This window comes from Oryza sativa, chromosome 8 (genome assembly GCF_034140825.1).
Source record: "Oryza sativa Japonica Group chromosome 8, ASM3414082v1".
Classification (NCBI taxonomy): domain Eukaryota; kingdom Viridiplantae; phylum Streptophyta; class Magnoliopsida; order Poales; family Poaceae; genus Oryza; species Oryza sativa.
Window position 1 is genome coordinate 5974902 of NC_089042.1, and position 16936 is coordinate 5991837.

The window sequence follows — 16936 nt, forward strand, 5'->3', positions numbered from 1 at the left end:
GTATTTGAGTCAATTTTTAAGATCGTTCACTTTTAGTAATACAGAAGGAATTATCTAATAAACTTGTTTAAAAAAAACTCACATGCTAACTTGAGACAATCAGACTCCTAACTGCAGCGCATGATTTTATATATATATATATATATATTCAAGCGAATCCCCAATGAATTTCATCTTAACTAGAACCATATAACACTAATAAGATTAAAATAGACTTCACCCGTTGCAACGCGCGGGCATTTTTTCTATTAATTTAAAAAATCTGAGCCACATTGTTTGATCAAATTTGCTTTCGGCCCAGATCTTCCCAAGCCGACCCAAACTTGGGCTGGCTCATCTTCAGCGAGCTGAGTCAATTTGACGGCCCGCAAGCCGAGCAGCTGAGCGCGGCCCACATATATGAGGACGGTCCGATGCACTTCCGTGGCCCATTGGGCGCAGCGTAATTAGCAGCGGCAGCGGCCCAACGCTGGGCAAATCTGAGCCATCCGATCTAATGGATGGCTCCGATCGTCCCCGCGTCGGTTGAAGTGCCAACCGGAAGAGAGGGGCAAAACCCTAGCTCCCAAATCCCTCTCTCCTGATCCCATTTCTCTCCAGCGATGAGCGAGCGGAACGACGGTGAAGACGGCCCCGGTGAGCTAGTGCGCGCGTGCGGTGACGACCGCCGAGCGGCTCCTGCTTTGTTGGCTGAGGAGAGGGAGGCACCCAAGGGCGGCGAAAAGCCGTGCCACGGCATCGGCGGTCCGGCTAGGCGTGCCACGGTGACGAGCGCCAAGCGGCTTGGACCATTTAAGATAAGATAAGATTTTTACAGATGACGAAAGTAAATTGAATCAGACTTTTTTTTTGTTTTAATGTTATTTTCACCCTTTTTTTTTGTTATTACGGATGACGGAAACATTTTCAATTTTTAAGTAGTATATAGAGAAGAGAGAGAGATGGAGAAGATAGAGATATATAGTACCGTTTCACATATAATAGATTCGATTTTTTTACCACGTTTGAATTGGACATAATTCTTTTTTTAAAATTTTTTTGCCTTTTTTACCGCGTATAAGGAATCGGATTTGTTTTTTTTCCCGGTTTTCTTTTCACTTGATTTTTTTTGCATAGTTTTTTCCTGATTCTTTTTTTTAATCGGACAGATTGGTTTTTTATTTTTTTCGCCCTTTTCTTTACATCGGATTTGTTTTTTTGCCTGGTTTTCTTTTTACTTGATTTTTTTCGCCTGATTTTTTTCCCGTTTCCTTTTTTTTAATTGGACAGATTGGTTTTTTATTTTTTTTCGCCCTTTTCTTTACACAGAATCGGATTCTTTTTTCGTCCGGTTTTTTTCCCGACTTTTTTTTTGCCCTTTTTTTCGCTTTTTCTTGGGCGATTTTTTTCGCCTGATTTTTTTCACACGGACGAAGGAAACATCTCTTATTTTTTAAGTAGTAGAGATAGAGATATAAGCGTCCCATGTAATTCATTTTTCTTTGGAATCGGACAGATTTTTTTTATTTTTTTCGCCCTTCTTTACTGCGTTGACGCAGTCGGATTCGTTTTTTTCCTTTTTTTCGCCCCTTTTTTTTATCGGACAAATTTGGTTTTTCTTTTTTTCGCCCGGTTAGATTTTTTTTTTTATTTTTTTGCTCTTTTTTTACTGCATTGACGTAGTCGGATTCATTTTTCCTTTCCCTTTTTTCGCCTTTTTTTTTTTTTTGGATCGGACAGATTTGGTTCTTCTTTTTTTCACCCGGTTATTTTCGTCTGGTCTTTTTGGATCGGATTTTTTTTCCCGATTCCTTTTTTTAATAGGACAGATTGATTTTTTGTTTTTTTCGCCCTTTTCTTTACACAGAATCGGATTCTTTTTTCGCCCGGTTTTTTCCCAACTTTTTTTCTCCCGTTTTTTCGCTTTTTTGTTGGTGATTTTTTTCGCCTGATTTTTTCACACGGACGAAGGAAACATCTCTTATTTTTTAAAAGTAGTAGAGATATAGAGATATAAGCGTCCCATGTAATTCATTTTTCTTTGAATCGGACAGATTTTTTTTATTTTTTTCGCCCTTCTTTACTGCGTTGACGCAGTCGGATTCGTTTTTTTTCCTTTTTTTCGCCCCTTTTTTTTATCGGACAGATTTGGTTTTTCTTCTTTTCGCCTGGTTAGATTTTTTTTTATTTTTTCGCTCTTTTTTTACAGAATTGACGTAGTCGGATTCATTTTTCCTTTCCCTTTTTTCGCCTTTTTTTGATCGGACAGATTTGGTTTTTCTTTTTTTCACCCGGTTATTTTCGTCCGGTCTTTTTGGATCGGATTTTTTTTCCCGATTCCTTTTTTTAATAGGACAGATTGGTTTTTTTGTTTTTTTCGCCCTTTTCTTTACACAGAATCGGATTTTATTTTCGCCCGGTTTTTTCCCAACTTTTTTTCTCCCGTTTTTTTCGCTTTTTTTGGGTGATTTTTTTCGCCTGATTTTTTTCACACGAAAGAAGGAAACATCTCTTTTTTAAGTAGTAGAGATAGAGATATAAGCATCCCATATAATTTATTTTTCTTTGGAATCGGACATATTTTTTTATTTTTTTCGCCCTTTTTTACTGCGTTGACGTAGTCGGATTCGTTTTTTTTCCTTTTTTTCGCCCGTTTTTTGGATCGGACAGATTTGGTTTTTCTTTTTTTTTCGCCCGGTTAGATTTCTTTTTATTTTTTCGCTCTTTTTTTACTGCATTGACGTAGTCGTATTTGTTTTTCCTTTCCCTTTTTTCGCCTTTTTTTTTTTGGATCGGACAGATTTGGTTTTTCTTTTTTTCGCCCGGTTTTTTTCGTCCGGTCTTTTTGATCGAATTTGTTTTTTTTTTCTTTTTTCGCCCGGTTTTTTGATCGGACAGTTTGTTTTTCTTTTCACCCTTTTTTTATCGGACAGATTGGTTTTTTTTTCATCCGGTTTTTTTCGCCCGGTTTTTTTACGAACGATGGAAGCACCTCTTATTTTTTTAAGTAGTATTCTCCCAAAGAGTAAAAAGAGAATAGCGGCAGTCCCAGATGGTCCCCTTTTCTTTTTTTTTATTTTCTCCCAAATCGGAGTAAAGAGAGAATAGCGGCAGTCCTAGATGGTCCCCTTTTCTCTTTTTTTATTTTATTTTCTTTTTTTTAATTTTCTCCCAAATCGGAGTAAAGAGAGAATAGCGGCAGTCCTAGATGGTCCCCTTTTCTTTTTTTTATTTTCTCCCAAATCAAGTGGGATGCCGGATGCATATCCCCAAATCAAAATAACATCCCAAATCTACATCACAAATAAAGTAACATCCCAAATCCACATCACAAATCTTAAAGTTACATATACACACAAATCAAATACATCCTAAAAAATTATACACAAATCAAATTCATCACAGGTCATCTCAAATCCATCCAATAAATCACAAAATTATACATATGAATCATGAATTAAAAAAAAGAGAGAAAACAACGCCGTTGCCACCGCCCGCCACGGCCGCCGCATGTGGCCCCGCCGGCCACCGGCCCGCCGCCGAGCATGGCCCCGCCGGCTGCCGAATGGGAAGGGGAGGATGGGAGGAAAGGGGAGAGGAGGAGGTGGAGGAGAGGGGAGGGGATGAGGAAGGGGAGGAGGTGGAGGGGAAGGGAAGGATGGGCAGGAAGGGGAGAGGAGGAGGTGGAGGAGAGGGGAGGGGATCGGATGAGGAAGGGGAGGAGGTGGAGGGGATGGATCGGGATGAGGAAGGATCGAGGGGAGGAGGAAGGGAAAGAGGATTCGATCTGTGGAGAAGAGGATAAGGGATAGGGATTATGTACTACGCTTTGAATTTTAGTTCCAGTCCGGTTGGGAACACCAACCAGGACTAGAACACCAACCCACTTTAGTTCCGGTTGGTGTCACCAACCAGGACCTCCTCGGCCCCATGACATCAATCTGACAGGGGATAAACCGAGACTAAAGATGATTTTAAGTCCCGGTTGGTAACACCAACCGGGACTAAAGATCATAGAATGCCTATGGGGTTTTCAACCAGGACTAAAGATCATTTTTAGTCCCGGTTCTTTTTGGAACCGGGATTATTGTGGTTTTGGGTCGACCTAGCAAAGATTATTTCTCCACCAGTGTCAACACATCCATCCATCAATTCTCATCAGTGATCCATCCAGCGACGACACGCACCGGCGGCAGCGAGCGACTTCGGCCGGAGCTCCGGCGTCTGGTAGGAGAGGGCGCGCGCGGTGACCCGATCATCGGCAAGCACAGGAGGGAGTACTTCGATGAGGAAGAAGGAACTTGATGGCTACCAAGCTAGAAGCTAGCAAGATTGTTTCGTTTTTCTTTCATCTACAACATGCACACATCCATCTACACATATGGTCGCCGCCGGTGAAAGTCGCGCTGGCCGATTCATCTACACGCCACAGAAGCCTCATCGATGCCGGCGCCCGTCCGAGTTGACGAGACGTCCGGACCCGACGCCGCCAATTTAAGCCGCTGGTGGTGCATCTACTAGAAGCCGCGACGTCGCCAAGGTGCCAGACGTCCTCGCTTTGCTGCAAGTTTCACCGCGGCGGAGCGGACTGACCATGTCGGAGTCGTCGTGACGCTGCTCCGCTGGAGCGCGCCAGGATCGCCGGAGCCACCGTCGATTGCCAAGACTCCTGCTTCCACCACGCACAGCGTATCAAATCATGGCTGCAGCCCCTTCCCCCCGACGCGGCCGATGTTCGGCGCTGCTACTGTTCTCACGACGGCGATACTGTCTTCCTCACGATGGCGGCGGCGCTGCGTGCAGATGATGGTGGTTATCGATCTACATCAACAAATATCGCCGGATTATTATAATCCAGAATATTAGGAGTAAGATGAAAGAAACACAACTTATTAAAGTAGCTTATTATAATCTGGAGCCTAGCTTATTATAATCTGATAAGCTCATTTAGGTGAGCTTTTTCCATATTATTAGGTGAAAAATTACCCATCATGCCACTCAACTCCCTCTTTAGACTTGCAAACCCAATAATCTAGACTCTAATAATCTAGAAAAAAAATAACTAACTGTTTATTCTACTACAGATTATAATAATCTAGCTTATTATAATCTGACTCAATAATTTAGATTATAATAATCCCAAGCTAAAAGAAACGTGCCATCGTTAGGCTACAGATCAGACCGGCGATCGGCGGCCTCATGTACACACATCGCATGGCAGGAGCACAAGCCGAAGCAAAGCAGCAGCATGCCGAGCCAACTCCATTCAGCAAATACATGTTATGGCAACGTGGCCGACCAACCGAAGGGTGACACATCATCACCATGCCTCAGTGCCATGCACAAGAAGTTGTCAATGCGATGGCTAAACAAATCCTGTTGATTTCAAGCCTTTTCAATTAGATGCTGAGCTGTGATTAAATGGCCGGCTGCCGTCTACATCAAACCACCTCGTACCGCGTCGGGCATGCTAGTTTTTGGAGGTCATCATCATGCCGCGCGCCCCACCGGAGCAAGCTGTGGTTACTACTGAGCCGTGCCCGACAGAAGTCTCGTTCGAATTGCCGGAATGTCGCCGAGCCGCCCGCATCCAGGAACGCTGCCAAGACGCAGGACGTCCTCGCCGGCCCGGCTGCGGCTTCTATCTCATGATGCATCTACCTGTTGCTATGACGTCGGCGAGACGCTGCACGCCATCGCCTTGCCGGCCGCAACCTCTTCTTTAGACGCCGCCAAGATCTACTCATCCTCACCAGCGCAGCAGTCTTCCTCACGATGTCTCTACCCGGCGACGTGATGCTGTCGAGACGCGGGACGTCGTCGCTTTGCCGGTCGCAGTCTCTTCGCGACATCATCGATGCTCGCTTGCTTTCGCGGACTTGGCCATTTCCCTCACGCTCGTCGCCGAGCCGCTCGAGGAGATCGCTGGTCGGAGCCACTGGTGGAGAAACCATCTTTCGTCGGTCGGCCGATTTCCACAATAGTCCCGGATGCAATAAAAACCGGGGCTAAAGATGATCTTTAGTTCCGGTTCAAAAGGGTAACGGGCATATTTGATCTTTAGTCCCGCTTTAGTCCCGGTTCGAATGCTGTCAGGTCATGTCAGGCCCCCCCCGATTACCAACCGGGACTAAAGTCGTAACTACCAACCGGGACTAAAGATCCCGGTGATCTTTAGCCCCGGTTGGTGCTACCAACCGGGACTAAAGTCCCACCCCTATATATATGTCTTCTTCCTCCTCCAGCTGCCCGAGCAAGCTTCAAAATTTCTTCAAAAAAGAGGGGAGGTCATGCCAAAATTTCTATTGAATTTATTTTGGTGATTACATACAAATCAGAGGTGCCTAAAAGGTTTGCAACTTCATCCTCCAATGTTTTTTTGTCATACTACATTTGCACCTATGTTTTGCACACTTTTTTTTGTCTCCAAAATTTAGTTGTAAGTTGATGAGAGAGAAAATGTGTGTGGGGAAATTTAGTTCATTTGCTAAACAAGGTTTTATAAAATAGTTGAGAAGGAAAACTCTAGTGAAAGTTAATCTTAAATAATAGAAAACAAACTAAAATGAAAATTAAAAGAAGTAAAACACATTAAAATTAGTTTAAAACTTTACAAATAGTTTTTAAGAATTATTTGGTGTAATATTTTATGATTTTTGTATGAATAAAGATATCTTATAATTATTGTATGACTGTCATTATTGTAAGAATAATTATTTGTGTACGGTTTTTTTGACTCATGTAGATGGATCGGCAATGGATGTACGCTGACCGGCGGTCCAAAGAGTTTATTGACGGCGTGCACTATTTTTTGAGAGTGGCCGAAGCTAACAGGCAAAGGGGTTTTATTTGTTGTCCATGCAATAAATGTAAGAATCAGAAGGAGTATTCTGCATCCAGGACTATTCATTTCCACTTGTTTGAGTCGGGGTTCATGCCAAGCTATAATTGTTGGACATCCCACGGAGAGCAAGGTGTTGAAATGGAAGAAGATGAAGTGGAAGACGACAATATTCCGGACTTTGCTCAGTATGTTGGATTTGAAGGAAATCAAACGGGCGAGGAGGAAATAGCTGCTGATGGTAACGACGTTGCGGATGATCTTGGTCAGATGTTGCAGGACGCCAGGGAGGACTGTGAAAGTGAAAAGGAGGCCCATAAATTGGACAAGATGTTGGAGGACCACAGAACTTCGTTGTACCCAGGTTGCGAGCAGGGGCACAAAAAGTTGGATACCACTCTGGAGTTGTTGCAATGGAAGGCAAAAAATGGGGTTAGTGACAAGGCATTTGGTGATTTATTGAAACTCGTCAAGAACATTCTTCCGGGGGGAAACAAATTGCCCGAGACAACGTACGAGGCTAAGAAGATAGTCTGCCCGTTAGGACTGGAAGTTCATAAGATTCACGCATGTCCGAACGATTGTATCCTATATCACGGTGAGGAGTATGAGAACCTAGAAGTATGTTCGTAACCGTGCTCGTCCAGAGGCAAGCATCGCCAAGGGTTATGGAACAGAGGAGGTCATCGAATTTTGCGTAGAATTTATCGAAGACCTTCGCCCAATCGGGGTACCTGAATCACGCCATGAAGGGAGACTACGGGGAAAGGGAACTCTCGGAAGGAAAGCAATAATGACGGTAGACAACAATTTATTCCGTAAAGCCCATTTCACTGTTCTGCAACACTCTTCATTGGTAGCTCCTTACATCGAGGAGCACTTGGCTCTAGTTCGCGCCAGGAACGTCGGTAAGTCCGATGCATGGATTACACGGCATCACATTGATACTTTCCCCGCGTGGCTACGACAACATCTCATGGGTAACGAGTCAATCAACCAACAACTTGCCTTCCTGGCGAGGGGACCGTCTGGGTCAATCGCGACATTCTAGGGATATGAGATCAATGGGTACACATTCTACACGAGAGCCCAAGACATGAAGAGCACGAACCAAAACAGTGCTGTTCGTGTCGATGCCATGGGACATGATGGAACAACTGCCACGTATTACGGTGCCATCGAGGACATATGGGAACTTGACTATGGTCCTCTCAAGGTTCCTCTGTTTCCGGTGCCAATGGGTTAGGTTGACTGGTGGAGGCGTAATGATTGATGACAGTGGGATGACAACTGTTGACCTTAACAAGGTTGGATACTCGGACGAACCTTTTGTCCTTGCCAATGATGTAACGCAAGTCTTTTTCGTGAAGGACATGTCTAGCAAAGGAAAGAAGGGCAGAGGGCCTGATGAGCCTAAGCGTCAAGTGGTTCTCCCAGGCAAAAGAAAAATCGTCGGAGTTGAGGACAAGACTGACGAGGATTACGATCAGTTGGATGGGCAACCCCCTTTCACGGTGACGATTGACCCTAGCATCCTCCTATCAAATGAAGACATCCCTTACTCACGCAGCGATCACAAGGAGGGAACAATAGTGAGGAGAAAGTACGTGCGGTCAACCGTCACCGCCGATGTAATGCCGTAATTATTGTGTACACGATGTAAACTATTTTGGATGTATTGATTATCCATATAAATAAATTGATGTATGGCATATGTTAATTACGCACGATTATTAGAGGTTTCAACAAGTTTAAATCATGTATATGCTAGTTATATGTGATACTTACAATTTTTAAAAGTTTTAAATCACACAGGTGGCAATTTCATATGTATGTTAATTAGAGTTTTTAACATTTAATTTACTAGCATTCATATGCTAATTATAATTGACTAGAGGATTTTTAAAAGTTTTAAATCACGCAAGTGGCAATTTCATATGTTAATTAGAGTTTTTAACATTTAATTTACTATCATTCATATGCTAATTATAATTGACTGGAGAATTTTTAAAAGTATTAAATTTAATATATTTTTAAAACTATCATTCATATATTAGAGTTTTTCACAATTTAATTTACTATCTTTCATATGCTACTTATATATGACTATTCGAATTTTTAAAAGGTTTAAATCATGCATGTGGCATTTACATATGTTAATTAGAGTTTTTAGCATTTAATTTAATATAATTCCTACGCTAAGTATATATGATGATTACAATTTTTATTAATTTTAAATCATGCAGTATGTACATACATATCTTAATTAGAGTTTTTACCAATATAATAATATCATTCATATATATGCTAAGTATATATATATATATATTGGAATTTTTATTAATTATAAGTCATATATTTGCTTATTACGATTTATCCACTTAATTTATTACAGACAAAAATAATTTTTTGAAGTAATTGTCATTAATCTTTGTACTTTAAATAATGTTAATGCATTAACTTCTATTTTATAAACACATATGTAAGCGAAAATCATATGCAGTGCTATAATCTTTAGTCCCGGTTCTTAACCCTAACCGGGTTTAAAAAGAATTTCGAAATAGCGGGAAAAGATATTTACTCCCGGCAGGTAGGATCACAGAGCATGGACGCCATGCAAACACAGGACGAATCGACCTGTCCCGTTGATGACATCACTCAGCGGACACCATGTGAGCTGCATATTCCTTTCAAGAACTTATCAATAAAGGTAAGATTTAGCCATTCCGCTAGTTGCTGCTTATATATGTTGATTACTAATAAATAATCTCTCACAACATGAAGGTGGCGTCGGGCATGGCCATCCCAACGGACCCTTCAGGTACTTACCACTGCAGGCCGATTCCAGCAGGATACTCGAAGGTCGAAGTTGAGTTGGTCGAAGGCGCGTACGAGGACCTCGAGCTGGATTACCCTGGAGGAGACGGTGAGACGCATCTACGAGACACAAGCCATGCCATTATTCTATGGCGCAGGCGGTACATCATCCTCCCTGGGCGACAAGCGGCGTCTCGTGCACCATCTCCTCCGGCTCCGCCATCTCCTCCTCAGGATCCTACACCGTCTCCTCCTCATACTCCGCCAGCACCGTCTCCACCTCAGGCTCCAGCATCGACTCCTCCTCAGGATCCTGCATCGACTCCTCCTCGTGCTCCTACACCTACTCCTCCGCAAGCTCCTCTTCCGGCACCTTCAAAGTCAAGGGCCCCCCAGCTCCACCGCCTGCCCACACAGGGGCAACGAAGAAGGCGAAAGTTGACGCCGCCAAGAACAAGGACCCGGGGTACGATTGCACGCAAGAGGAGCTTGACGCTTACGTTGCATCAGAAGTCAAGAGACAATTCAAGCCTCGAAGTCCAGAAAAGAAGATTCCTATAGACCCCAGTGTCATGAACTTCTTCAGGGGTATGTCTGCACCTGTCAAGGAGGCCATCAAGCTATCGGACTATGAGCGAACGCTGAAGAAAGCATCTTCTGGAAAGTCCAAACCAGTCTCTCAGCTTGGAGAGCAACCAAACCAGGAGATCGAGCCGTTGGTGACCGGGAAAGACATGACGATAGAAGAATTTATTATTGACACCGGTCTAACTACGGATCAATTGCTAGGAGTTGAACCAATAGAAAAGGCGGAATTGAAATACATGTACGAACTCGGTAAACCGCTTGTCAAGCCCGAGCTGGTGCAGTCCCTACCCACACAAATGTACAAGTTCCATCAGCTGTACGTGGAGATGAGCGCCACCGGTAGAGAGATGATCGGAGCGAGGATCAGGGACCCGGACTTCTTGCAAGGAGATGATATTCTCTGGATCAATTTCAAGGAAATCTACAAAGTATACCAGCTGGACGCCTTCGACGTCTCTATTATGAGTTGCTGGACTTTGTAAGTATATCGTTCAATTATAATTCTTAATTACTACGTCTCCTTTAATTAATTAGGTCCTTGTATATAAGTAGACTATATAAAATAAAATACTCCCTTTTATCGTTATAGAATGGAGATTCAAAGGGCCCGACGGCGGAGGGTTTTCGATACTGGATTTATCGACCCTCGGAGAGTAAACGTTGCAATGCTCGACCAATATCCGCAGGAAACAGAGGACAATCTCATCCATCTCCTGACGGCGCAGCATTACAAGACGTTCATACTGTTACCGTACAACACAGAGTTAGTTTAATTTTACTGTCTTCCTACATACCAAATTTCATTCCCGTACGAACTTGCTAAGTGTTTCATATGTAATGCATCCCACGCACATTGCAGATTCCACTGGGTGCTTTTACTCTTCGACCTGTCGGCCTGCACCGTCAATGTATATGACTCAATGGATAAAAAAGAGTCTATGTTTGACAAGGTTTTCGAACTTATAGACAGGTACTGGCATAAGTTTCTCTGTTAATTAAGAAATTCTTGTTATGTTAATTATTTCTACTACGAATCATATCTTTAAACTCCATGTAGGGCTTGGTATCGGTTCCGTCATTTGGTCCGCGGCAACTGGAGAGAAAGATTTAGGCGGAGGTTCAAATTTCCTGTGAGTACACATGCTCTACATTTATATTTCTCCGATTCAAATTAATACATACAACTGTATATTAATTAGATCTCACGCCGTTAATTTGTCATTTATTTGTAGTGCGCAAAGCAAAAGCAGGGAACTAACTTGTGCGGCTACTACGTGTGTGAGTATTGCCACTGCCTTGCAGACCAAATCATCACCACAAGAGAGCTCGATGTACGTACAAATAAATTCAAAATTTCATTACGTAACGATTTCTTGTTTAATTACTAATCAATTTCATACATTCATATAGTTTATTCGCATGAGGGATAACCTGACCACACATAAGGAATTTATCGCAGCGGTTCAAGAACAACTCATGGGATTCATCAACGAAGAAATCCTTGATCCCATGGGTGAATTCTACTACGACGGAAACACAATTCACCGGTCCTTAGCTTCTGAGCTAGCAGCGACTACTACTACGTCGAAATCGTAGCTAGCTAGGACATATAATGGATTGTAATTAATACATGACTACATATGTTTCTATATGCATGTGTACACATTTTCTATAATGTAAATATATTTTGGTCATATATATATCTATATACATATGCATTTGCATAACATATATATGTATAAATACATATATATTATGCATGTATATACATATAATATAATATAATATATATATATATATATATACATATATATATGTATGCATATATATGTATTGAAACATATATATGCATGGTTTATATATATATATATATATATATATATATATATATATATATATATATATATATATATATATATATATATATATATATATATATATATATATATATATATATATATATATATATATATATATATATATATAAACCATGCAGCAACAGGGCCATGCAAAAAAAAAAAGGTCAGCTCGATCTTTAGTCCCGGTTATTTCACCCGGGACTAAAGATAGCGATCTTTAGTCCCGGATTGGTACTCCCGGTTTGGAAACCGGGACTAAAGGGGGGTTACGAACCGGGACTACAAAGGGTTTCTCCACCAGTGAGCGCCGCTACCCGGAGCCCGCACACTGTCGTCATGCCGTTCGGCTACTACACCTCTGCTTCATTGCGCCGGACTTGTGATGCCATTATCCGTCCGCGATGACTATTCTTCGCTGAGTCGCTGAGGCGCTGCCAAGCAGAGCTCATCTCCGTCAACTAACCATCACCTGCCACCTGCCGGAGAAGGCCGTTGTGACGCCACCCAGCCGGAGCGTGCCGAAGATCGCATCTACCTAGTGCTACGACGTCGACAAGACGTCGAGCGTCCTTACTTTGCTGGTCGCAACCTATGCATTGCGACATCATCAACATCTACTCAACCTATGCAACGTCGGAGCGCCACTACTGCTTGGTGCCCGTGCATCGTCGTCAAGCCGAGGTCGTCGTTTCGTGCATCCACGATGTCTTTCTCTCCGCCGCGCCAAGGCTACGAGATGCCATCCGGCCGCGATGCCCTTCACCTCGTCAGGTCGGAGTCGTCGTGTTGTCCATCCGTGATGCTTTCACTTTATTACGCCAAGGTGAGATGCCGCCCGTCCGTGATGCTCTCCCTCTTCGTGGAGATTAATGCTGTCGCTCATCTGCGTATTGGAGCGTCGCTCGTCTACGTCAACATGAAGAAAGAATGGTGTTATCTGTGATGCCAGGGAACCGTTCGTGCTGAATCTACTCCAACAAATGCCCTCAGCCGTTCCGCCGATGAGGCATTTACTTCTTCCAAGGTCGCTGTTGTTATCGGCACCCTCATAGAGCCCTTTTATGGGCTGATCCATCATCCGAAAGAGGTGCCAAAGCCACGTTCATCCGGCTGCTGTCTACACCGACTTCTTCATCAACATCTTCATTACAAGTCCCTGTTGTATAAGAGGCATGACGGGTTAGGAGGTGCCCAACCATGTTTAATCCGGCTGCCGTCTACACCAACTGTCTTCGTCAACTCTTCGTTCGTTTGATCCCATCTAGTCAGGAGATGCCCAGCCATGTTTATTCGGCTGTTGTGTACACCAACTGACTTCACCAACTCATCTTACCTTTAACACCATTCCGATGCTGTTGCTATGACGTCGAGCCGTCCAAGCTACGCAGTTCCATGCATGTCTTCTTCAAGCAATCTACACCGACACGTCGTTCAAGACCGATGAGGTTAGACGACGAGGGCGGGCGAAGCCGACCCTAAGGCTACATCACCAACATCGGCGCACGGACCGACAAGGCCGTGGATGCATTGCCGGCGCCCACATCTACATCACCATCATAACCATGCATGGAGAATGCGAAGCGAAGACGATGAGACGACCACAAGCAGCTTAATAGGAGGTGCTCCTGTAGGCCTAAATCTGCGGAGGTAATTAACGGGGAGTCTCTCGAGACCCCAGGAATCAGAAGACCACATCACTGATGTCGGATCTGTTCAACGACAGGCAATGGCGCGCATATTTTATATTATATATGGAAACTGTATCTTGTTAATTCAATTAATAAAGATCATGTGTTTCTGTGTCTCTTTTGTGTTTGTTTTACATTGTATATTTAGATACACTGGCACGCCCGCACTTAATTTCTTTCTAAACATAGAGGGATATATCCGTATTTTTCTATCCTAAACATATTGTTAGTAACACAAAATTGTTGATTCACTTCATAATCATGCTATTTCATATGTGCCAAGATTTCTAGGAGTAATTCATAGCTCATGTTATTAGTTTGATGAATTTTATCCATGTAGTTAGCACCAAGGGCCTTGGCAGTCTCTGCCAGAGGTTGGATTAGTTTGACTAGTAACTTATCTGTGCTAATGCTATGGTAGCATTTGGTAAATGTCAACCTTTAGAGGCAAATAAGAATTTTATCCCAAAACAATTGAATAAGTAAATTATTAAAACTACATTTTTATTCATAAATAAATGAGTTAGGTAAAAGGAAACTAAAAAAACTGCAGTAACAATCATCCATCAAGGTGACGGAAAGACCAACCGGTAAAGAAAAAAAATACATTCTCAAGCTCAAGGCCTCAAACCCACAAGACCATCAGAAACATAGATACAATCCAATGATGCATAGTCCGCTCGGGTACACGCTATCTATTTACCTCTTTACACCTCTTTCAGCAATGGATACATATATGATGCGGAAATGAGACAGTGGAGTTACAAATAGATTTCAACCGATTCCAACAGCATATCGAAATTACATATTCATCAGGGGAAAAAAAAGGATTCGAGGGCCAGCCTTGCTCACAATTTCCATCATAGGAGGCCCTTCTTCGGGCCACAGCATACACCATACCCTCTTCACTCCATGTTTGCCATCCTCACCGGGCTTTCTGTTCATCCACCACGACAAAACATACCTCCGATCTTTCACTTCTCAAACAAATATTGTTCATGAACACAAGAAATGCATAATTCACACTGCCTGATTAAAGTTGCCAAATTAGAACGGTCCTCGTACTCAGACATTACAAACAATTTGTAACTCTCACTGATATCATGTTAGGACTCCATTTTAGGTCAGAACAATTCTGCTACTCAAAGATTTTGTACAAAATTTAGCTCTAATCAGGAAGAGTTATTACTCCAATTTTTCCAAATCAAACTCTAAATAAAATGATACTTACCTAAAATGAAAGAAAGTATATCCATAAAAGAGGAGACATAATTCAAGGTCTAGTGGAGTACTAACTGTTCATGTACTTCAAGATGTCATTAATCAAGGACTGCACAAAATCATCAAATTGCATGTTATTGGTAATAGACAAATTTGTTGTACCGTCTGTATATCTACAATCATCATTCCTGTACATCTTACCAATGCTTCCCATATTATCAGTAATGAACAGTATAAAATAGGTTCTGAATATCTGAAAACTATAATACATAAAGCACAATAGAAAACTCCAGGAAAAGTTTATTTGAGTACTGTTACATATATTTTGAGCTATTAAGATGTGAGATTTGTGTCAAGTTTCATATATTTACAGCAAATATACTACAGGAGAAGTGATAAATGAATGTCAGTCCTGTTACTCTAGTGACACATAGATTAGATAATTCTGAACATGTGAACCCAAATGGTATGTAATTCTGAACATACATACATTAGCACAGCTTGAAAAGAAAAAAAATGAATCGATCCTTGGCTATCTCAGGCTAGATCAAGTCCTAATAATTTGTAGTCATGGATACTTAATGAATGAGTTGAAAACATTGATTTTATTTGCACACTTTGTACTACACTTTAACCATCGGAAAAACAAACACCTCGGAGAAACTTGACAACACTTCAATTTCATCATCTTCTACCTGTCACAGAAAAAAAGATGGACATTTATGTGTTTGCAGGTGTTCGAGCTTAGGTAATGACCATAGACGGCAACAAGACCTGGTCCGGCGAGCTCCCCGTAGCCGGCAGGTTCACTCACTCCACTATCCAATCCATGATTCAAGAGCTCCGCAGCAGCTGGTCGTCTTCGGGTCTGGGCAGAGGGTGATCTCCTTGGATTGAATGGATGTCGTTGAGGGCATAGTGATAGATGTGGACAACGGCAGGCGGTGGAAGCACATTGGAAGTGGATGGCGGCGGTGGCGACTGGTGGTTGAGCAGTGGCCGTGGACGACGATGGAGGCTCAAATATTCCTTGATGGAGACAGGTGGTTTGCTTGGATTAAGAGCAAGTTTAATATATAGCCAACTACTGGCTCCAAATTATTGTAGTCAATTTAATAGCCAATTTATATAATAGTACTAACATATAAACACATATAAATGTATACTACACTATTAGTACATGGTCCCACCTGTCATACATACATTTCATCTTGTAGCCCATGCTGCAGCTGACTACAAATCTGTAGCCCGCTGTTCATCTCTCTCTTCTTTCATCTCATCGATATGTGTTTATAGCTGACATAGCCTGCTATTGTACCTGCTCGAATGAGCGGAAGCGATGAGAGAGGATCGAAGGGAGATGAGATTAATGAGCGAAGCCGATAAGGGAGGATTCGACGGCGACGACGCACTACTACGAAAACCATTTTTTTTGCGGCCATTTTAGATTTTCACTGGCGGAATTTAGAGCCGCCACAAAACAAAGGCTAGTGAAGATCACGATTCCGCCAGCGATAATTCATTTTCGCTGATGGTCATCTTAAGCCAGCCACCAGCAAAAATGGATCTTTGCTAGCGGTCATCTTACATCAGCCGCTAGCAAAAATTCATTTTCGCTGGTGGCTGTGTTAAATCGGCCGTCAGCGAAAATCTAATTTGGGGCAAAAAAAACCATGTTGCTGCCAAGCCGCCAGCGAAGATTTGGAGAAAAGCCCATTGATTCATTTTCAAAATTCAAATCCACATCTAGAGATCTAGATTCAAATTCAATTCATATGCATATGGCTGCTCATTTCCAAATTCAAACACAAAATACAAAATCATCATTAGCACAGATCAAACATCACAACATGCACAAAACATCTGCATCATCTGGATCATATGGAACAACAGGCAGAAAAAAAAAACTAGTCGAGCTCGACAAATCCGTGCCGCCGCCAGCC

The 16936-nt window shown here is 42.4% G+C and overlaps 2 long non-coding RNA genes across 2 annotated transcripts; one reads left to right on the forward strand and one right to left on the reverse strand.

Annotated features, from left to right (window-relative positions):
* Positions 1-11304: 11304 nt before the first annotated feature.
* Positions 11305-11667, forward strand: LOC136351367 (uncharacterized). Its single transcript, XR_010734418.1, has 3 exons — positions 11305-11355; positions 11458-11556; positions 11636-11667. It is a non-coding gene; the product is annotated as an uncharacterized lncRNA (long non-coding RNA).
* Positions 11668-15408: 3741 nt separating this feature from the next.
* Positions 15409-16026, reverse strand: LOC4344908 (uncharacterized). Its single transcript, XR_001548117.3, has 2 exons — positions 15768-16026; positions 15409-15688 (listed from the first exon to the last, which is right to left on the reverse strand). It is a non-coding gene; the product is annotated as an uncharacterized lncRNA (long non-coding RNA).
* Positions 16027-16936: the final 910 nt, after the last annotated feature.